This window comes from Cnephaeus nilssonii (assembly GCF_951640355.1).
Source record: "Cnephaeus nilssonii genome assembly, chromosome: 2".
NCBI classification, from domain to species: Eukaryota; Metazoa; Chordata; class Mammalia; order Chiroptera; family Vespertilionidae; genus Cnephaeus; species Cnephaeus nilssonii.
Genome location: NC_137073.1, coordinates 43,714,416 through 43,737,984, shown reverse-complemented (window position 1 = coordinate 43,737,984; position 23,569 = coordinate 43,714,416). Strand labels below are relative to the sequence as shown.

At 39.0% G+C, this 23,569-nt stretch overlaps 1 protein-coding gene and 1 pseudogene across 5 annotated transcripts in view; one reads left to right on the top strand and one right to left on the bottom strand.

Annotated features, from left to right (window-relative positions):
* Nucleotides 1-23,569, top strand: part of PRR16 (proline rich 16) — a 232,040-nt gene that overhangs the window by 170,545 nt on the left and 37,926 nt on the right. The window lies entirely within an intron of this gene.
* LOC307110699 (forkhead box protein K2-like) lies at nucleotides 17,759-19,736 on the bottom strand (annotated as a pseudogene). The gene has a single exon. The product of its transcript is annotated as a forkhead box protein K2-like (transcript).

The window sequence follows — 23,569 nt, the reverse complement described above, 5'->3', positions numbered from 1 at the left end:
AGTTATACACTTAATAAGTGAAGGCCTAGTTGTACTTTCTACCACAGGCTAAGATTTTATATAATACAACTTTTATTTTACATGTTTTTGTTTTAATTTGAAGATAACACCCTAGTTTATAGAGAAAAGCCACTTTTTCCCCCTGGGGTCAAGGATATAGCTGATAAGAGGAATTTCTGAGAGACAGGTCTGCCTGTAAATGTTCCCTTGAGGATGAGACTTTTAGTTAGGCTTATATTTTGTCCTTTGATTGCATGCATTTAAGAGCCATCTCATCCAAAGCTTTCTCCAAATCATTACCATGATGTTGAGTCAAGAATGTTTACTTCCTACTTGGCAGGGAACACTGTCAAATTCAAGGATAAAATAAAAGAGGTAAATACAATTTTCAACTGGAATCATAGAGATAGTATTCTTCTGAAACTATCCTAAACCTGTCTCCATTTACTGAAATAAATATACTAAAATTACACGAGTTTTCTTCCCATTGAGAAATTCTAGTTATTTTTCCACGGTTATGTTCAACATTTATATCTAATTTATTTCCTAAGGTAGTGAACTGAAGTCTCACATTGTTTGATTTCCTGTAGAGTGCCTATCCTGTGAACTAAGTACAGGGCATTCTATTGTGTTTTATAAAAGCACTTCGATAGAGATGAGACAGCAGCATCTCAATGTGTAGTTGTTGACTGAATTCACAGAATGAACAGCCAGGTGTAAAGTGTTTCTTGATTACCATTTCCTACTTTCATAGCTTTTTCTATTGCTCTCATTTAATGTATTGCTCGTTGCATGTTTGGGGAGATTGCAGTGAGACTTGAAAAGACAATTTTTATATCTTTGGTTCAGTGTGTGTGAATTTCCTCATTGATCATTTAAAAATGTGGCATTTGCTTAACTTACGGTTATACAGGGTAGTCCTCATAAATTTCCTAATCCATGCAATGAGGGAAGGTACTCTGGATTTCTTATAAACTGCAAGCTGATATAAGTAACTGCTGATTTTTTGATGCACACTAATCTTTTAAGGGACAGAAGAGAGAAATTGGATTTGGCAGAATACATTGCAAGTCCTTGCTGGACGTCTCGATAGGTTCTTGGATACTAGGACTTGAAGCAAAATGACCTATAATGAAACCAATGTTATGTTAGGCTAATTGACATAAACAAAAGTTAAGTTCCTATGGCATATTTCTGGTCACAAAAGCATCACCAAACTTATAAATAAAGACCCAAGACACTTCTAATATTAAACATTGAAATAAAGGTGAGCTATATATACATTTCAGAAAGATGAATAAAAACAAGTAAGATCATACTTTTCCAACCCGCTCAATTCTAGTTCACAGTCCTGAGTGGCCAGATCCTATCCTGGAAGCTCAGGGAGCAAGGTGGGAACCCATTCTCAACAGAATGCCCTCTCATCCAGGGCATGCTCGCATCCAAGCCCACACTCACTCAGACTGGGACCATGTAGACATGCCCAATCACCTCACTTGCACATCTCTGGGATGTGGTGGGAAACCAGAGTACCTGAAGAAAACCCTCGCTGACATGGGGGAACCATGTAAACTCCACACACGTAGTGGCCCTAGCAGGAAACAATCATTTTCCCTTATCATCTTTATAACAAAGGGACATTGAACAAAACAAAGTTATTCAAGGACTTGCTCTACTACCTTAAGGTATCTGTGGAACTTTTCTATAAGGTGTTAGATATTGATGATGCATCTGGGCTTATATAAGCCAACACAGAATGGTGTTCTATGTTTTCAATGGCAAAATTCAAACAAAGAAGCTAATGTAGGAACATGGGTTTCTACATTCCTTTCTGGACTTCATAGGAAAACAGCATCTTAAAAACTGGGGAGGGGAAGCTAACACCAATGTATGTTGTAGATTCTGAGCTGGTAGCACTGTGAGAAGCAGAATTTCCAACTGATCTTGGATCTCAGAAATGGGCAGTGATGGAGTTTCTATGAGTGTGGAAATCTGACTCCATTGGCTGCAGGTCCTCTTGGAGTGTTTTAGAGCTCATGAGCCTATTCTTTTGCTTTTCTAATATTGCAGTGTGGATCTGGAAGTTGTCTAAACATCAGAATCACCTGGGATGTTTTACACCCTGAACCAATTAAATCAAAATACCTCTGTGGTGGGCCCAAATATCAGTATGTTTTAAAGTTATCCAGGCGATTCTAGGATATCAGCAAGAATGATAGATCTGTTATATTTCATTCTAATTACAGTACTTTGGAGTCTGTTTACATCTTCCTTTTCCAGTATAAGCAATAGACAGGCAGGTACTTTGAAATCTATATTTTGAAGAGTTTTTGTGGAGCATTAAAATCTTGTTTTGGTTAATGCAGCATTTAAAAAGTACCCATTTAAAGTAACTTTGAAGTGGGGAATATGTGTCGTCTATGTATGTATTACCTTACCACTCAAAGTTTCTGTGATTCACTGAATCAATGTTTATTTCAAAAAGTGAAAAGTAAACACTGGCTGGTTTTCCTCAATGGTTAGACCATCAGCCCACAGACTGAAGGGTTGCGGATTCAGTTCTGGTCAAGGGCACATACTTCGGTTGCAGGCTGGATACTCACCCTGGTGGGAGCATGTGCAACAGGCAACCAATTGATGTGTCTCTCACACATCGATGTTTCTCTAGCTCTTTCTCCCCCTCGCTTACACTCTCTCTAAAAGAATCAATGGAAAAAAATATCCTCCAGTGAGGATTAACAACAACAACAAAAAAAAGTAAAATATGATATTAAATTGTGACAAAGACCAAAAGTTGAATTGTGTGCATTTTAAGAATATTGCTTATCAGTAATATAACTAGGTATCCATAACTCTATACCAATTATTAATATAGAATGGTACTCTATTTTTATGACAATAATTCATTATTAGACTGCAGTTATCCACATTTGCTGATAGTGCGTTTAAATTAAAGTATCAAATATAATATTCTGGCCCTAACCGGTTTGGCTCAGTGGATAGTGCGTCGGCCTTCGGACTCAAGGGTCCCAGGTTTGATTCCGGTTAAGGGCATGTACCTTGGTTGCGGGCACATCCCCAGTGGGGAGTGTGCAGGATGCAGCTGATCGATGTTTCTCTCTTATCCATGTTTCTAACTCTCTATCCCTCTCCCTTCCTCTCTGTGAAAAATCAATAAAATATTTTTTAAATATAATATTTTGACATTTTCAGAAATCTTATATTCTTCATAACCTCTTTCAAATTCTATTTTCTACAAGTCATGTTAATTAATTATAATAAACTCATAAGTACCTGCTATTTTCCACATATGCTTTAAACAAAATTTGTGTCTATTTTATTTTTATGAAAAGGAAGTAGAAGTCATTTTTATTGTTTAGAAAAGTGATATTCTTTATACCTCTCCAAGATTATATTCTCTATTAGTTATTTTTATTTTTTATAATTGGCTTGTATTGGCACACCAGCTTAAACAAACTTAACATTTTTCTTTATTTCTTTGTTTTCATGCTCTTTGGCTAAGGAAATCCAAAGTCATTTTGACATTCAGGACATAAGCTAACAATAAAAACACATACACATTAAAAGTATACAAATTCTATCCTATATAATAAAAACGTAGTATGCAAATTGTCCCCTCTACTGGAGCTCTTCTGAGAGTTCTACCAGAGGGCGGGGTGGCCGGGGAAGGGAGGGAGGCCCCAGCCAGCAGCCTTTAGGGACCCTACCAGTGCAAGAATTTCGTGCACTGGACCTCTAGTGTTAAATATTAAATATAGCAATAATTGTAAATAATTTACGGTGCTCTTTTCTGATATTTGGTCATTAAGCTGAGAAACAAATATTGCTGGTTAAAAAACTTGAACTCGAGCTTGTCATAAAATGATGTGGATAGAAAAAGTTGTAACATATCTCAATCTAAAAAAATTATCAAGTATTCAAATGGAGAAGATCCTCATATGTCATTGATCTTTTATTATTCCCCTTTAGCAGTTTGTAGCAAAGTTCAGAGAAATGTAATCTAATTAAAATGGATATAAAAGTGGTTCCAAACAGTCTTAGGAGTAATCTCACTAAGGAATAAAAAGAGAAGAGATCATTTTCATATTCATGAAAATTAAACTGAGAGTGACTTGCATTTTTTTTATTGTCTTACTCAGAGAACGACTTGGATGAAGTTCTTTGTTTTAACACTCGAGGACATTGAGACTAAAATGGACTTTGATATTTTGCAAGTGATGTTGCTTTGAACATGTCCTTTCTATGCCTCCTGATGTGATGGCAATGGTAATTCTTGCTTTATGATTTTTATCAGTTCCTAAAGAGGAAATTTGCAGTTTGGCCTTGGGAGCATACTATTTGCCCTCTCTGCTTGGAATCTGGTGTGGATGGCACTGGGTTTGGGCTGGAGACCTCAGCGTCTCTGGCCAGGATGCAGCTGTCAAAACCCCATCACTGTTATTGGTGCTAATGTGCTGACCATTCAGGCCGGCTCAGCAGATGCTGGAAATAGAACTTACAGTTAGATTTCTTGCGTCTGTTATATTTTAAAAAAGAAAAACACCCACAAGTTGTTTAATTGCTGTGTTATACCACTATGCCTGATCTTTGAAAAGAGGCATTTGGGATTTCCAGGGAACAGTATTCAGAGGATGGTTGCTTTGATAAGGAGAGATGGAAAGTTTTTCTAAGCAACTATTTACTAACATTTACAAATATTATATGTAGTGTTGGGTATTTTACATATGCTATTTTATTCAATCCTTATACCTACCCTTGTCAAAGAAAAATAGCACCAGATGGGTTAAACAGGTAAGGATGATTTTATTCAAGACTATTACAATAGGCGTAAAGACTATTGCAAGAGAAAAAGACTGAACTCCATTCATTTGAAACAAAAGGCAGCAGCATTGTTAACCCTGCGGTGATCTAGTGGAACTGGCCACCTGTGTTTGCTGATGGGTGCTTATGGAAATTAGGCTCCTGCCCTCCCTCAGAGATGGGGGGAGGGGTAGTGGTGCTGTCTTTCCTGATGGTGGCGCCTTTGGAAAGGATGCCTCCAGGTTGAGAAAGACACTCCTGGGTTATGAAAGTGGAGAAGCTGAGAGATTTATATCTCAAAGCACAGAGAAAAAAAAATTATAATTGAGAGTTTCTTTAAGTAAATTCCTGAGAAAAGGGCGAATTCTGTCTCGAGTTCAGTCAAGCTTGAGAGGAATGTTAAAGCTCTCGTGATCATCTTTAAGGTAAATGTTATTACCCTTGTTACCAAAAGGCCGCAGCTTGGAGAGGTTAAGTTTACCTGCCCTGGGTCTCCCTGCTGTTAAGTGACAGCGTTGTGACTTGACCCTAACTCTGGACTGTTCCAAACCCTGGGAACGTCCCAATAAGCTTCAGCTTTGTGAAATTCCCAGGCTGCAAGAGAACATTGGCTGCATAGAAGATGATTCAGTTCTTAATTATTTTCCTAAAGCTTTTATTACAGAACAGAAAGAGTTTGTCCACGGGGGATAACAAAGCCCAACCTAGACACCAAGAATTGCGATGGAGAAATATTCACTATTTTATTATGAAGATGCCACCCAAGAGAATGGGAAGCTAATGTTCAAAAGCCCTAACTTTCGTAATGACATGTAGGTTACAGATTACATAGCATAAAATCACATCCCCTATGTGTTAGGGTTCAGAGAAGTGCTGGGAGCTGATTGGTCAGAGCTGAAGTAAGGATGAAGAATCATTTCTTCAGATTTTGAAGACAGCTCTGAGGTCTCTTTCAGAGAGTAGCTGAAGGTTGCTGGAGTAGCTGGAGGTTGCTGGAAAGTAGCTGGAGGTTGGTCCACATTAGGGCTCAGGAACTAAAACATAATTTAGGTCAAGATGGTATCTTTAACCTGCCAGAGGTCTGGATCTTGTGATCTTTAGTCAGGTCCTGGCTACTGTCTTCTGCTGTCCTGGGGTTGCTGATTATGGAGGGGAAGGGAAGACTAGGTCTCTGAGTAAGGGGGAGAGGGGAGAGAGAGAGAGAGAGAGGAGAGAGATTTCTAAAGTTAGAGTTAGCATTTAAAAAACTAAATTTAACCAAATTCGTAAGGATTCCAGGTCCTTTAGGGAAAGGATTATCTCTAAATGAGTTTTGTTCACATAAAACTATTGTATGCTACATGTTCTATAGTTTTTGACAATCTTAATATTTCACTGACTTAATATTTCACAAAGAATGCAACTTTTGTGCAAGAGCCATCTAATCTGCCTGCTTGTTAATGTTTCTTTTTTCTAATAATGGCTTCTTACAAGCTGCAAATGATTCTCTTAGGATTTGTGAAACAGCTTTATGAACTTTTTATATTTCCATCTTAAATGAAAACCATTTGTTTGTAGCACATATGAGTTAAGGCACCATTGTTGATAAGAGGAAGGAGAAAAGGAAGTTAAAGAAAATAACTATTAGTAAAGGGAGTTTCCTTCATTAGAATTTTAAGAGAAACAAAGTATGGAAAAGTTGGCCCTGAAGGATAAGGGGCCATTCTGCTGCACATCAGAATTAAGCTCGGCAGTTGACAAAGTATCACAAGGCTCAGATTCAGGCAGTTAGTCATAACCCATGGCCCATGAAGACTGAAGTCTTCTTCCCAATGGGTTACTGGTCAGTGTTTAGTTTCTAAAAATGGAAGAAAATATGTTTCTGTGTACAGAATCAGCATTCATGAAAATATTTAACATTTTTCATTTTAATATTAGTCTTGATTTTTAATGTATCAAATGACAGCTGTTTTCAGGGTTTCTGATACCAATATAAGACATTTCTTACCTCCCAGTAAAATCTCTCCTTGAATTTTATAACTGCCTTTCCCTCTTCCAGTCATGCATTTATTATAAGCAAAGTAGCCAATATTGTTCATTCTTCCTTGCTTTTAATCTTAAGATATATGAAAGAGAGAAGATTATGTTTTTAAAAAATATTTTGGATAATGAACCCATTAGAAGCTCAGAAAATTCCAACTGAGTGCTCTAGCCATGTCTATCAGTTATTTATCTCAGCTTTTTAATAGAATGGTGATTACTTGCTTTTCTTTTATCAAAAGGGTCATTCTCTTTCATGATAATGCTAATGAGCTCCTGGTTGAATTTTAATTGTCAGAAAGTTATTTTTAAAAATACCTTGCATGAATTTATCTTAAAAATTTTTACTTGACTATGCCATTGTTCTGGTAAACCTCAGATAGGGAAAACTAAAAATGCTGCTTTTATTATTGGGGAACTAAAATGGAAAGTGTATAGGAGACACCTGTGGTTTTATGAGGTGCAAGAAGGCATTGCCAAGGACTGTAAATACCAGGAGAAGGTCTATTGTGTGTTATATTAAGCATTCTATTTCAGAAAGCGACCAGAATTAGACTATATTTACATGCACATCTTCAGTTTTTAAGTGTGGCAAAATAGAAAGCGGAATTAAAGAAGATACATGGGTATTATCAAACACCTTTAGTTTAAATTAGCATTAAGTTATCATAGTATCCTCAGACTATTCTTAACTGATTATTTGCAACTGATGCCCATACTTGCAGTAGATTTTGGAGGAAGAATTTTATCATTGATCAAAATATCTCTTGCATTTATATTTAGTCTTTGGCATTTCTTTTTAAAAAATCCTTATCATTATATCCAATTTGTATATAATCATATTTTTCAGTAAAAAAATTATACTGAAAATAAATACTTTTTATTATTTTGTTCATGGATCATACATTGTCATTTTTCAGAGATTGGTCATATCACAGTGCATTACATTTTTCACCCTATAGATCCCATGAATCCTTGGACACTTTTGTCCTTTTGTCTAGTTGACTCCTTGTCATTCTTCAGACTTTAGTTTAACCAGCACAATGTCACTCCTCCAAGGGGCCTTTTACAGATAGCTCTCTTCCCCTGCCATCTCTTAGGCTCTTATAATAGACTAGAGGCCTGGTGCGCAAATTCATGCACCAGTGGGGTCCCTCGGCCTGGCCTGTGGAATTGGGCCAAAACTGGCTCTCCAACATCCCCCAAGGGGCCTCAGATTGTGAGAGGGTGCAGGCCAGGCCAAGGGACCCCACCGGTGCACGATCAGGACTGGGGAGGGACACGGGAGGTTGGCCAGCCAGGGAGAGACCTCAGGAGAGCTACAGGGCATGTCTGGGCCATCTTGCTCAGTCCCAATTGGCTGGACCCCAGTAGCAAGCTAACCTACCAGTCAGAGCTTCTGCCCCCCTGGTGGTCATTGCACATCATAGCAAGTGGTTGAGCAGCCTTAGCATATCATTAGCATATTATGCTTTGATTGGTTGAATGGATGACCAGACACTTAGCATATTAGGCTTTTATTATATATGATTTATTATGTAGATGGGCTGTCCTGGTGTAACATCTCAGTGTATAATTAAATATATGTGTAATTCATTATTATCAAGTATATATCAAGATCCTACCACTCACCAGACACTGCTCTAAGTTTTGGGGAAACAGCAGTGGACTATTAGATGAGTTCCAGCCCCAATGGAGTCTGTATTCCGATGGGAGAGGAGGAAGAAAAATCAACAGATACATGCATACTATAAATATCAACAAATACATGTATAAGTATCAATAAATCTTTTTTAAAAATTAAAAACTGACAGAGGAACAGATCATCCTTTTACTTTGTAGAAGATTATTAGAGCAGACCACTGAGAAGACATTTGATCAGTGAATGAAATAAGAAAAGGGAATAAGGCCAGGCACTGTCTGGGGAAGAGTATTTCAAGCAAAAGAAACAATGTGTAAAGCCCTGAAGCAGGAGCCAGCTTGGGCTGTTAGGTCAAAAATGAGGCCAGATGGTTAAGCAGAGTGAGGAACTAGGCGTGGACAGGAGTTGTGGTCAGGACAAGATCATGACTATTTGATTAATTTCACTCTTGTCTTTCAGGACTGTGATCTCCTCAAGGGTTGCACATTTGAGCGTTGTGTTTTTTATTCCCAAAACAGCGCATAATCTGGCACATACCAGGTCTTCCGTAAATATTTGTTGAATTAATAAAAAAAATAAAGCATGACCGAGATGCAGGGGTTAATGCCCCTCAGATATTTGGTCAGTCACAGCAGAATGAACAAAATGGACCAGAATGTTCAGGGCCCTCCAGCATTTGATGCGGCTGAAAGGGTAGGAGGTATTGCAAGAAACTAGAGAGAGACGTGAGTTTGTGCCAGGCCCTGGAGAGCTCTTGGCACCATCAGGAAGAGCTAGGATTTTATTCAGTAGACAAGTGCAAAGTTGTTGGCATAATATAATGGGATCAGACTTTAATTTTGGGGATTAGTCTGCTTGTAATGTGAGAGATGGAATAAAGGATATACTTGGAAAGAAGGGTCATTGCACATCATAGCGAGTGGTTGAGCGGCCTTAGCATATCATTAGCATATTATGCTTTGATTGGTTGAATGGATCTAAAAAAGGTATATTAACTTGGTAGAATCTACAAGATTTCAAATATATTTATGGCATCCAGTTTCCTGTTTAGGGACCTGATGACAGGCCATCAGAGCAGGGAGATCATTTTCTTTGACTAGGGAGCAATGTTATCATTTATTGTTTGAATTGTTACTTATATGTCTGCATGACGATATTTAAACAAGTAGGAAAAGGACTGTGTACTATATCACTGTCATCAGTTTCCTTTGGTGTGATGACTTGCACATGTAATTCTTCATTAAATATTTGCTTAGGCTTTTACATAACACATTTTTATTAGATGCACTTTATAAGCTTGAGGAAAAGGAAAAAATCAGGACTGTGTGATTGAAGTGGTATATAATTTCCTCTCAGTTTTCCTTGGGAGTAAACAGATGATTACAGTGAAAAGTGTTAGCACAGAAAAATGAAAGGAGTTAGCTGTTATCTTTGCCATATTGTCCATGAAACAAGATGATGTAAACATCCCTAAGTTCATTGAAAGCGAATCTTGAAGAAAAAAAAAAGAATTAATTATCATAAAAATTGAAACCCTGATGTAGTATTCTCAGTTGTTGATGGTATGAAAAAGGGCCAAATATTTTATTTTCCTAAAGAGGGTGATTTTCATCAGCAGCCTCTATTAAAACATCACTTGATTCCCTAGACTAATCTAATATCATAATAAGCATTTAGTTCCAATTATTCTGTCTGGTTTTTAAATAAGTCCCTTCTACTCATGCCTAATATCTCCCTTCTGGGAAATTTGTCTTGATGTCTAGGTCATTTCTCCAAAATTATGTTACTGTGTTATATTTCACATAGCTATGAAATAAAAACAAGGAGCCATGAAATTTAAATGTCCAATATTATGATTTCTTTAACATCATCATGTAACTAATGAGTAGATATAACATCTCTTATACCTAAAAGCACTGTATTATTTTGTCTTTCATCACACAATTAGGCAGAATATACAATACCCTGAAAATGTATTATATATACACAATTCTAGGCTTTTGCCTGAAGCTTCCACTGGTTCTAGCAACCTCACAGCTTTTCAGCACACATTAATACAAGAAATGTAAAGCCTGACCTAACTTGTATCAGGCACTGGAGAAACAAAACCAAATTATGACATGGCTTCTGCCCTTTAGAGGTTCTTTATAAAATATATTATTTTAATATTTAACACTCATGTACTTATATTTCAAAATTGGTTGAGCATCATCCCATGTGCTAAGAGGTCACTGGTTTGATTCCTGGTTAGAACACATGCCTGGGATGCAGGCTCCATGCCCAGTAGGGGGCGTGCAGGAGGCAGCTGATCAATGTTTCTCATCTATGTTTCTGTCTCTCCCTCTTCCTCTCTCTCTCAATTCAATAAAAACATACTTAAAATTTATCAAAATTGCCAATATTTTTTAAAATTAGGCATACAGACAGCCACTTAAGAATTTATAGCAGTTGAAAGCTTATCCTCTGGTAAAGGGTAAACAAATAACCTTACATTTGTAACATTTTTAGTATCAGTTTATTTTATATCATCATTGATTCTCTACATATAAATATAGGTTTCAATATAGAATTTCTCATCACTTTGTGTGGGAAATTACTTAATGCCTGATATAGCTTTGAGGGGAAATGTTCCTTTTTAAATCTTTCCCCTTTGACCAGACTTGTGCCTAGATGGCAGAAAGTTAAATTTAATAACTTATAATAAAAAATACCTTGAGACACTCGCTGCCACAAACTCCAGCCCCATCCTCACCTCAAGCCTGCTGGGAGCCCCCGCTCACACTCTCATGCCCCCTCACCAGCACCTAGGTGGCCTGTGCCTTCCCTCCTTACTGTGCAATTCTCAGGCTGTAGTGACCACCTTCTCCCACTGGACTGTGAGCTCCTTTGCTGCAGGAATTGGTTTTACTCTTCTCTGTGCTCTAGGCCCTAAGAAAAATATCGGCAGAATTGGTGTTCAATTTTGAATGAAGGAGTGAATTAATACTATAGTCAGAAGACAGAGGAACGCCTGTCATCGAGGGTAGGGGTGAGCAAGCACAGCCTTAACTCAGACGCTGAGACAGGAGAGCTGTGGATGGTTTCTAATAATCCAACATTTTGGAATGTTTGGGGACAGAGAAGAGGGTCATTATCCTAAACACATGTCTTTGTACTTGGCACTAAATTGGTTCATTTTATGTAATTAAAAGCATGGTTAGCAGGTCAGTATTGAATATAGTGAATAAGAGAAAGCCATGGGCTGCCTGTGATCTTGATAGTTCTGATAATGCTTTGAATATCAAAAATATAAGGAATGTTGATATGTAAATAGTTTCTTTTTCGCTAAACAAAAGAAAATCTGAACAAGGAATTAACTCCTTCAGATTCCAAGCGTGGTAGTCATTATCTTTGGGTGTCACGAAGTCACAACTGCGCTTTCCCCCTGTATGCCTGAGGCAGCGCAGCTGGAGGTGAACAGAGGACTTAGCTGTTTAAAGGTCATCTGGGAGGGTGGGGGCACAGGAACGCCTGCACAGCTTTCCTCAATACTCTGCAATTTGTTGATTTTTTAAAAGTTATCTAAGAATGATAAAAGTAAACAAGTTGCAAGCTGCTCAAAACCAGAATCCTGCCATTCTCCCCTGAGTCTGGGCAAACACAAATGGCATCCCAAAGGGCTAAGGCAGCTGCCATTGTCATAACTTACTATTTCGTTTCTTATGTCTTATTAGTTAATTTTTAGTATATTTCATAGTTAATAGTTTAATATGCTTTAATAGTTAACAATGGCTTGGGCAGGGTAGAAAATAAAGGAGTACTTGCTATTGGTTTTAGTCATTTGGGATGTAGGCTAATGGAGAGGTTATATCCGTTGCCTCTTCTGACAGACTTGCTCATTCTTTATGGGTAAGAAACATTCTCTGACAAGTTCTTATGCAACAGGGATGAATCCAGGGCTGTACATCCCCAGTGGCTCCCTATGGGAATCTCCATGGTAGCCTCCCTGGCCCTTCTAGCCACCTGTGCAGGAGCTTTGTTACCATGGTTTGTAGGAGAGCAGCAAAATGTCTTTGCCACTTTTCATATTGGTCCTCTAAATAAATTCTTCCTAATCAATAGGACAGCTGCTCTTCAAACCACTAAAATCTCTCTGTAGCGCAGAACAGCACTGAAGCTTCTCTTAAACTAAATCACCAAATTGTCTTTATTGCTGAATAACCGATGTCCTGTTCTGGAAATTATCCCCTTCCTTGGTTTCTAAGACTTCACTCATAATTCCTTCCATTATCTTCCTCCTTTCTTACCTGAGTTTCTGGTTTTCTTGCCAACTGTATCTGCACTCCCAAGATTTAGTGCTTGCCCCCCTTTGCTTCACATAGTGTATACGTTACCAGGCTAATCCCTTTCAGGTCCATGGCTTCAAGTTCATTTATAAGCTGAGGGTCCCAAATTGCTGTCCTCAGAGGAATACTCTCTTAAAAGTTCCAAATGTGTGTTCACCTTCCTATGATAGAGCCACAGTTGCAACATAAACCCAAAATGTCTAAGACAGAATTCAGTCTCCTCTCCAAAACCTCTGCTATGATTTTTCCTTGAAACCTCACACCCACACCACCATGCAGACACCCCTTTGAGTAAGGCATGAGAATACTGCTTAAACACTTTGAATAATTCCTTTATATGTAAAATGAAAATGTTTGCCTTGCAGAATTGCTGTGAAGATATATAGATTTCACAACTGCAGCTTGTAAAAAATAATTGTTATATATTTTATGTATTTAAACAAAATTAAGATTTCAGGAGTCAATTCATGTTAAACTATGGAGACACAGAAAAGAATAAGTTGACTAGTGGAGTCTTCCATAACTTTATTTTCAAAAATCATTAAGTAACTTTAAATACATAATATGGAGGAAGTATCTTAAAGATTAGGAAAACAAGTAATAATAGTACAGAAAAACACTGAAAATAATCTAAATGTCAAAAACACAAGTTTGATTGAGTAAACTATGGAATGTGTATTTAATGTCATATTAGGCATTATTAAAAGTGGTGGGTCAGTGTTTATAATTAAACATTATCACAAAGAAATTATGATATAAAAATTACATATATTATTTGGTTAAATTATGCAGCAAAGAGCATTGCATTTACATAAATTTTAAAATATATATTATAACTATACATGGAAGCTGAGCTAACTTTTTAAATACTGTTTATTGTCATTTTCTTTTATAATTTAGGAAACCAAATCAAGCTGCTAAAGCAGCAGTGTCTGATCTAAAGAAAAAAGAAGTGTAAATATTTAAACAATATTTTGACATAGTAACAATAAAACCTGTTTTTCCCCTCAAAATGCTTTTTTACACAGGAGCCTGGAAGAATTTTGCATATCTAAAAAAATGAGACACAAAAAAATACCAAATGATTTTCCTTTCTTCATTGTCCAGCGAGGAGGCAGTTTTTAAGTTAAAATTTAATGAAACAATTAGGAAGTGATCTTAAGGAGATATTTTTCCATTGGTGGCAAATAATATTAAGTTCCCATAGGAACTACTTATTTAAGCAATAAATAAAAGGGGATACTTTGAAATCAACTATGACCTTGAGCTTTGCTGGTTTTGTTTTCTCTTGGGAACTCATGTTGACAGGTTTCAGAAGAGCATTTATTCAGACTCTACAGGAAAACGCTTTGTCTGTCTGTCAAACTGAATGGTGTGTTTTTCCACATCTGGGCGGCCGTAACCTGCAGTCCAGGTGCTCAAATGTCTTATTTTTAAACACTGTTTACTCTGTTTCTTCTCACTATATTCCTGTAGTAACCATATATTACTATTAAATCATTTGTTGGTGATTACCTTTGAAGCCTGCATCTATTATTTGAGAATGAGATTGCAAAGCTATAAGCATTTTCAGAATGAATACCTAAAGCTTTATTTTGGTGCCTATATAGCAAAGAATGCCTTAAATAGCATATGTTCAGGACTCCACTATGCTTTCCCTCTCTGTCCTCTAGGCCGTTTCATTCTACAGATGCTACAGGAGCCTATTCTCTCCTATTGCTGAAATCAGTGGGGCTCCGATAGCATATGTTGCAGATTCGCTGCTCATGCTTAGATCCCTTTGAATGCTGAAGTGCTACAATGTAAAACATCCTTTAAACTTCTTAGAGGTTAGAGAGATCTATCCAGGATGGAGAGACTTGAATTGGTGGACCCTTTATAGCTCCAGAAAGCCAATGTAATTGTGAACATGGATGTTTTCTGAACTTGGACATTTCTGGATTTGCATTCAGATTCTGATAGTCTCCAGCTGTGTGACCATAGGTACATTTGTAAATCTCTCTGAGCCCTTGTCTCCTCATCTACCAACATGGAAGAATAGCACTTATTTCTTGACATAATTTTGAGAATTAAAGCGAAGTGGACATATGAAAGTATCTAGCACTGTGCATATAACCTTTATAAGAGTCCCATATCTATTTGTTTATTGTCTGTCTCTCCTCCACAGAAGTATAAGCTCCATGAGAGCAAGTATCTTTTGTGTTCACACGTGGATGTTTGACTGAATAAGTTAATGAATAAAAAGACTTGTCAGAATTGGTCATGTCCTCAAGAGGCATAAATATAAATCAAAATAAATGGACGTAAGTAGTAGCAAGCAGTATAGTTAGATATAATTTTGATAGGCTGCCCTCATGGAAGAAATTAGCAAAATAATTTGAATAGAAAATTCAAATTTCTATGTGAAATGCTCTGCCAAAGAAGCACAATACTTTAGTAGGATGTTTATATAAAACATGCTTTCTTTATTATGAGTTGTTAGATACCTTTATAAAATTTGTAATGCTGAAATATGGATATTTAGCTCATCTCCCAAAGTTACATGTGTCTAAATATGTATCATCAAGGCTTATGTTGCTATCAAAGGGCAAGGCTGGCCCAGCGGTGTGGCTCAATTGGTTGAGCTTTGTCCCATACGTCAGGAGGCCACCAGTTCAATTCATGGTCAGGGAACATGCCTGGGCTCCAGCTCCATCCCCAGTAGCGGGGAATCATTCGATGATCCTCATCATTGATGTTTCTATCCCTCTTTCCCTCTCCCTTCCTCTCTCTGAAATCAATAAAACATATTTTAAATATTTTTTAAAAATTTAAAGGCAAAGTTGAAATTGCAGATCATGAGCCCTATACAGCTATAGAAGAGAGTGAGTTACATTTCTTTGTCCAACACAACTCTGAGAGCAAGATATAAAAAAATGCAGTTGTCATGTCTGAGCTGTATATATAAAAATCAACTTCTTAGAACAGTAAATTGAAGCAAGTAACAGCTGAAAACCTATTGAGATTGTCTCACCAAATTGGCATATTTTATATTGTACAGATGACATCAACCCATAAGTTTAAGCCTGTCAATGGAATATTTTCTAAGACATATTTTCTGTATTCTGTTTTTGCCATAGTTGTTTCTTTGTCTCTCTTTTCATGAAGAAAAAATATAAGTTGATAATTTAATAACATGTTTAACATATGTTTAAAGATAACATGGACATTTCATGTTTTCAAGTTTCTAGATATCTTGCAATTTCTATCAGTTTTGAGGAAGCTGTATTCTGCAAGGGATTTTTCAGTAAACCTCATATAAATTCTTATAAAAACAAAAAGATATTTTAAAATCTGCCCTAGCAGGTTTGACTCAGTGGATAGAGGATTGGCCTGGGGACTGAAGGGTCTTGGGTTCAATTCAGGTCAAGGGCACATGCCTGGGTTGCAGGCACAACCCCCAGTAGGGGGCGTGCAGGAGGCAGCTGATCAATGATTCTCTCTCATCATTAATATTTCTCTGTCTCCTCTCTTCCTCTCTGAAAGCAATAAAAATATATTTTAAAATAAAATAAAATCTATGTAGCAAGTGAATAAAATTGGAAATGGGAGACTCGTGATTAACTAAATTGTTTTATGGTAAAACTAGCGTTCCCGTTGCAGGAAAAATCCTGCAATACGGTTTCCTGCTGCACTCTACCCCACCCTGCCTGCTCTCCTCCCTTGTCCCCTGCCCCAGGATCTCCGCCAGCCCCCCTACTTTTCTAACTTCTCCACCAGCCCGCTCTCCTTCCTTCTTCCCTGGCCCCGCCTCCGCTCCTTCCTTCTTCCCTGGCCCCGCCTCCGCTCCTCCCTTCCCCCCCGACCCCGCCCCTTCTACCCCGGCCCCACCTGCTCAACTTCCTTCTCCCCCGGCCCCGCCTCCGCTCCTCCCTTCTCCCCTGACCCCGCCTGCTCAACTTCCTTCTCCCCCAGCCCCGCCTGCTCAACTTCCTTCTCCCCCAGCCCCGCCTCCGCTCCTCCCTTCTCCTCCCCCCAGCTTGCTTGCTTCTCTGCAGCTTTGCTCCATTCTGCAGCTCTTGGCTTCTTTCTACGCTGTCACGATATGCAAATTAGCCGCCATCTTTGTTTGGATAATTTGCATATTCGTCCTGATTGGTTGGTGGGCGTGGCTTGGCTGGTGGGTGTGGCTTGGGTGTAGCGAAGGTGCGGTCAATTTGCATATTTGTCTATTATTAGATTAGATACTTACATGCTCAATCAAATGGCCATATTATAATTTATAGGATTCTAGAATAATATTCAGTATTTGAAGTTTTGGTTTATTGAATGATAGCCTAATGACTAGTGATTGTTACTCTCAAAATAATGGCTATGTCATTGAATACTTTGGGGGTATAGATCTTAATTTTTTTAAATTGAATATGCTGTGTCCATTGATCATGAGCAGAAACTGTGCCCTGATACATTTTCTTTCTCTTCTCTTGTGAGAAGAGAAAGAGTGGTTTATTCCGGGTATATTATGTAGTCATACGCTATCTGTCAAGTTTCACCACTGTAAAGTTACAATTTTTCTCCTTGGAATTAATAACACTTCAAATTTACCTGATTTGCTATTTATGGCTTTTGTATTTTGTTCCCTGATTAAAAAGACCACTTTCATTTGAAGATTATAAATAAGTTAAGAGAGACCGTCTTCTGGAACTTTTTATGCTCATATTATTACATTAAAATTTTTTTATTGGTGAAGGCCCAACTTTTCCTACCAATTCCACATGTGAACAGCAAAATACTGCCTCGTCTGCCAGCCCCACGGGTCCTCTGAGGGCGGCGAGGTGGCTCCTGCACTGTGCCCTGGGGGAGGGCTGTCCCGGGCCATCCGCTTGCACCTGGCGCCATCCTCACTTGGAAAAGCTGGGAGTGCCGGAACCAGGTGTTGTGCGGTTTAATAGTTCAGGTGTGACTTCCGTCTTTAAGAAGTTTTAGGGCCACCTGTGTCTTGTGTTTTCGGTGCTGATGTGAAGTCCGACCGCAGGCCCTCCGCCCACCAAGAGAAGGCGCCCCGAGCAGGGTGAGAGGCCGCGTGGTCAACCACAGAGTTGACAGTAAAGTAGGAAAGCTCTCCGGACCGCCAGTTCTGGATGCCCTTTGCCCTCATGGTTTTCCGTGGCATAGCCACGCTCCGGGCCACGACGATGCACTTGCTGTCTTTGGTCTTGACCCACTTCAGCTCCGGCTGCTTCACCTGGTGGCCGCGCTGGCGCTTTGTGGGCTGGGGAGCCGAAGCTGGTGCGGGTGTCGCCAGCCTGTGCAGAGGACGCGGCTGCGTTGCTCACCCGGCTGTGCGCTGCGGGGGCGTTGGCGCCACGTGGGTCCTGTTTGCATTAGTTTTTATTGGTAGCTGGTGCTGACCCAGAGGTGCCTGTGGCAGGATGCTGGCTGTCTGGACAGGGGTGGGCTGTGCCATCTGAATCCAGGGTGGCCTGGGTCGTCGCAGGAATAGGTTCCACTTGCGCTTGTCGGTGAGCTTCATTCTCCCGGCTCTGCCTTAGCAGGGGCCAGCACGGCCCCCTGCCTGACCTGGGCCTGCCCGGTGACAGTGCACGTGTTCGCTGAGGCCAGTCCCGCCACGCTGGTGACGGACACTGCTGGATCTGGTGGACGTCGTGAACCAACTGCACGACAGGCTGCTGGGAGGTTGAGGTCAGGGGGCAGCGACAGTGTGGGTGATGGGCTTGATCTTCAGGGGCAGCTGCCTCCTCTGCACAGTGACTAAAAGGTGCACTCAGCAACCCGCGCCTCCGCCGTGACAGCCAGTGGGCTGTGAGGCGCCAGGCTCGGGCTCCAGGGAACCTGCGAACCTTCCCTGGGCAGGCTCTCGGGGGTCTGGGCACCACTGCAGTGATGAGAGGCTGGACATCAGAGGGGTCTCAGGGGATTCTAAAGCAAGGCACGCCTCCGGGCCATCTTTTCCTGAAAGCCTGCTCTGTTCATTTGCTTTCTGAGGCAGGATCTATCCTCCAGAATGAGCCTTGGCCTGGTTCTTCCTGGGAACGTGGTACTTCGATGAAATCACGATTCAGAAAGAGATTGTGGTGAATTGAATCCCGCCAGCCCTAGTCCGCAGTCCTGTACTGCGGATAATTTTTAGTGATGTGAGTATAAATGCCACGTAGGGTGATGAGCTGTTTATCAGGAGCCATTGTAATTGCTTGTACGATTAGGTGTGTACAAGAATAAGGTGGCTTTGAGTCATCCTTTGGGCTGTGTCCACCTGAAGCTTCCTTTTCATTTTCTGACTGCGCATTGTCAATCATTAAATTAAGGTCAGGTGCTACCGCTCGGCCCATTTTGTACTGAAGATCCTGCTCCCCAGGGGCTGGCTGGGCGGGAGTTTGCAAGCTCTGATGGTTTCCGTGGGGGAAGGCAGGGGCTGATGAGGTGGGCCATGGTGTCTGGAATGCTGATGGTCAGGGGCGAGATGGGGGCCTGCACGGCTTCACCTGGGATTCGGGCACCTCCTGCTTCTTCTCCCTCTTCTCCATGGATGGCAGTGAACTTTTCTTGATGTTTGTGCTCCCATGCCTCTGTGACATGCGGTTTGAGAACGCGCCTTTCTTGCCAAGGCAGTGCAGGTAGAAGTTGCTGCTGGCCACTGGGTCGGCCGGGCTGCAGGAGGGGAGGGCTGGGGGGCCCCTGCCATAGCCACAGCCCAGGAGCATGAAAATCTCCAGATGGCACCATGAGATGGAGCTGGAGTCAGCCAGGCTGTCCAACCTTGCAAAGAGTTGCGGCCAATGGTCACCGAGCACTTCTTCATCAGGTACTGGAACGCGCTGGCCCGCCGCTGCCTGGGGCCTGCACGGGTCAGCGCCTCCAAGGAGCTGAGGCCCAGCCAGGCTGCTGGCCACGAGCAACAGTGGCAGCCACATTTTAAGATTTAACGTCATTCTATTACTTTCAATAATTTATATTTAGCTTTGTTCATTCTTTTCTAGAAGCAGCTGTTCTTCTATTCAATTATATTACTTTTTGGTTGCTTTGCATCATTTCCATATAGTGCTCAGTACAGAAATATGTTGGTGACCATGGTTTCCCCCTGGCCCAGGCAACCACAACTATGATTGGCGCTGGCGTGAAGGTAGTGTTAGTGAGGCACATGCGTTCTGCTCCACGCCCTGGTCCTGTTCTAGTTCGGTGTGATTTGAACCTGGGAATAGCTCTCCTCTGAAGTTATAATTGATTTTCTGTAATGCTCCCTCCAGGCTCTGAGGCGAATAAGAAATTTGGAGCCACAACAGGCATTCAGCAGTACTGTTTGGTGAGGCATGTCAAAATAAGACTTCTTGAGCCAACTGGTGGCAAGTCTGGAACCTCCCAATTTTGTTGACTATTTTTCCTTAACTCCTTACTACTTACCTGTGAATAATTTCTTTCAAATGAAACAGTGGATTAGTGGTTTTCAACCTTCATTGTGTATTAAAGTCATCTGGGATTTAAATATATATATATATATATATCTGTCCAGGTCCTAGTGCCAGGTATTTGGTTTCAGTTTGTCTGGAGTGGAACTCTGGTAGTGATGTTTTTAAAAAGCTCCTGGAGGTGCTTAATTTGCAGCCAGAGTTGGAAGCCATTGTAATAGAGAAAAAATCATGAGGAATACCTATATTCAGAAGTGATGGTAAGAGAATACTGGCTTAACAATACTACTGTTCAGGATAAATGAAAGTAAATTATTTCAGTTTCACTTGGAGCCACAGGAAAAATTATTTTGAGTAAACTATTGTCCAGTGTAGCTATTGAATACACGCACATTTCTTCTGAAGAATAAAAGTAATCTTTCCTTTGAAATTTGGTTGAAAACTATTAAAATCTTACCTTTACAGTCAGCTCGATTTGAAGTAATTTACTCTATTAGTAATTTACTCTTCATTGACTCTTGAAGAGAAAGCTTGCTTTCAGATTAACTTGAAATTTGCAATCGTTATGGAGAAAAAAGAGTTCAAAGTTAACTGTATATTGAAAATCACAAATATTTTTTAAAAATCCAAAACACATACAGATTTATGCTCAGAGATTGGCCAGCTGTGTGGCTCTAGGGAGATGGCTATAGTTTCAATTCACCACTTAACCTACTGTGTTACTTGGAAGGCTAACTTAGGCATGCTCTATGCATTCAAGTTTTTTTTTAATTAATCTAATTGGTAAATTAAATATTCCAGCCTTTTTCTCGGTTGGGAACCAATGCCACTTAGTAGACTAGAGCAAAATATATAAACTGGAAATTTAGTCAGGTTCTATCTCATATGGATAGCTTTATCTCAGGAAATACTCCAGTCCTGGTAGACCTGATCAGATGAGTGATTCTCAAAACGTTGTAAGACTGAGAGAGGAGCAGTATCACGTGTTATCTACGAAAGCCGCCCTACTGGCCACCCATACCCACAATAGATGCCTGTAGATACACAACCTGATATTAAATTGATAGGTATTACTTAGCCAAGAAATAGAGCAACAGGTACAGACAGAATCAGGTGCTTCTTGGAATCCAGGAATTTATTCTGTTTTACAAAAAGGAAGGAAATAAGGGGGAAAGGGAGGAACGAAAGATAGAAGGAATCATTCAGTTATCAAACATTCCTATAATGTTATTTGTAATTCATGTTGCTCCCTGGATAATTGGGATTTATAAAAGTATAGATATTATATGGATATTCAGTTTTAAGAAATGAAAAATATCTATATATTATTTACCACATTCTAAGAATTACTTTTTTAGAAATATAAAAATTTTTTTAATTAAATTTTAAAAATTCTCATCAGTTGCCATCATATGTTTTCAGTATTTTATCCAATAATTCAAAGATGTGAATGATCACCACACTATCAAATTTCTATGTGGGATAACCTTGGTAAGTATGTTATCAGATGAGTAAGCTTTTAGGATAGAGGGAATCATCAAATGCCAATCAATAATGTTTGCCCTAAGAAAGCAACATGTTTAAATAGAAAAATATGTTGTTTCTTTCACATTTTTTATCAATCATGTAAGTTTTATATGTTCAGACTGGAGTGAAGCTGACACTTCTAAAACAGCCAAGATTGCATAATATTAACTTCCTTGGGCCAAACACTGGTGATTCTCTCCCAAGAAGATATTTGTCTTAGTTTTGAAAAACTAATGCTGAACTACCAGATATTTCCCTTACAGCACTTTTCCTTCCATGTAAAATTCATTCTTTCGTGCATTCATTCATTGTCCTAACATTTTATGTGTGTCTATATATACCAGAAATTGTAGTAGTGAGCTAAAAACTGTCAATGTGGTGAATACAGAATAGTGAGAGAAATAAAGACACAAACATTTAATTCAAAACTTCAATAATGCTATGAGAGAAGAATGTAAGTGATTATGAAAATTTGGAAGACATCTAAGGTGGCAATTTAAAGTTTATATGAGGAAGTGATGTTTGAGCTCAGATCTGAGAATTAAAGAGGCATTTACTTAAAAGTTAGCATGTCACAGAGATAAATGGAATGTGATAAATGTTTGAGGTAGAAGGGAACATGCATGAGGCTGGTGGGCCGAGAGCAAGGAAAGAAGTACTAACGACTATGAAAGCATGTGCAGCAATATGGAAATGACAGAATGAAAACTTACTTTTATTAAAGGGAAATAATAGAAATGGAACCAGAGAGTGTCATTTTGTTGTCAGCATTGCATAAATTTTATTTTATAATTTTCAGCTTAAATAATTTTTATTTATCCTTATTTTTATAACTCATATTTCTGTTGTGTGTGCCAAGTGGCAATAGTATGCCAAAGCCTAAGCCACATGGGTCAAATAGTAAGACTTTACTATAGATACATGTAACAACATTTTTTTCTTTGAAAACATTTAGGATGCATTTTTCTATGCATTATAGCTAAATCATTGTTAAACGAATTTTCACAGAAAATATTAGAAAATTGCTAAATATTTAAATTTGAAATTTCATATGATTGTCATAAAGAATTTATATTGTCATAATATAAAGAATTCTATTTTACCATTAAAACATGCTTTTATTTTTACATATTACATGACTCATCTTGTTTCTAGTAACTGGAAAACAAGTGTTCTAAGAGTTTGTATTAGTTTGCAATTTAGTTTTGAAAATCTCTTTCTGCACTCCCTCATCATAATGCTAAAACTGAAAACACGCCCTGTTGATATGTATCTTATATAATTTATAGTCTCCAGGATTAACAATCTTTTTCAACCAATTGTGAAATTACTTTTTTTTTTTTAAATCCTCACTCCAGGATATATTTTAATTGATTTTAGGGAGAGAACAAGGGAGAGGGAGAGAGAGAGACAAACATCAGTGTGAGAGAGGAACATCCGTCAGTTGCATCCTGTAAACACCCCAATCATGGATCAAACCTGCAACCAGGTATGTGCCCTAACCAGGAATCCAACTCCCAGCCTTTCACTGTACAGGAGGACTGAGCCGCATCGGCCAGGGCAAAAAACCACTGTTTGGAATTACAGAGTTTGAAAGGCAAAATCCTGAGGCTCTTTTTTTTTTTTAATTCTATTTATATTTTTCTATACAGTTTATTGAATGGTATACTCTCCTACTAAGGTATTTTTGGTTTTCAACTCTAGGTCTGGAAAGTTTCATGAAGGATTAATGAACACATATTCACTGGACACTTACTTTTAAATCATCATGGTATTAAGTGGTGGAAAAGAAGTATCATGTATCATGATTTCTCCCCTCCGTTAATTTACAA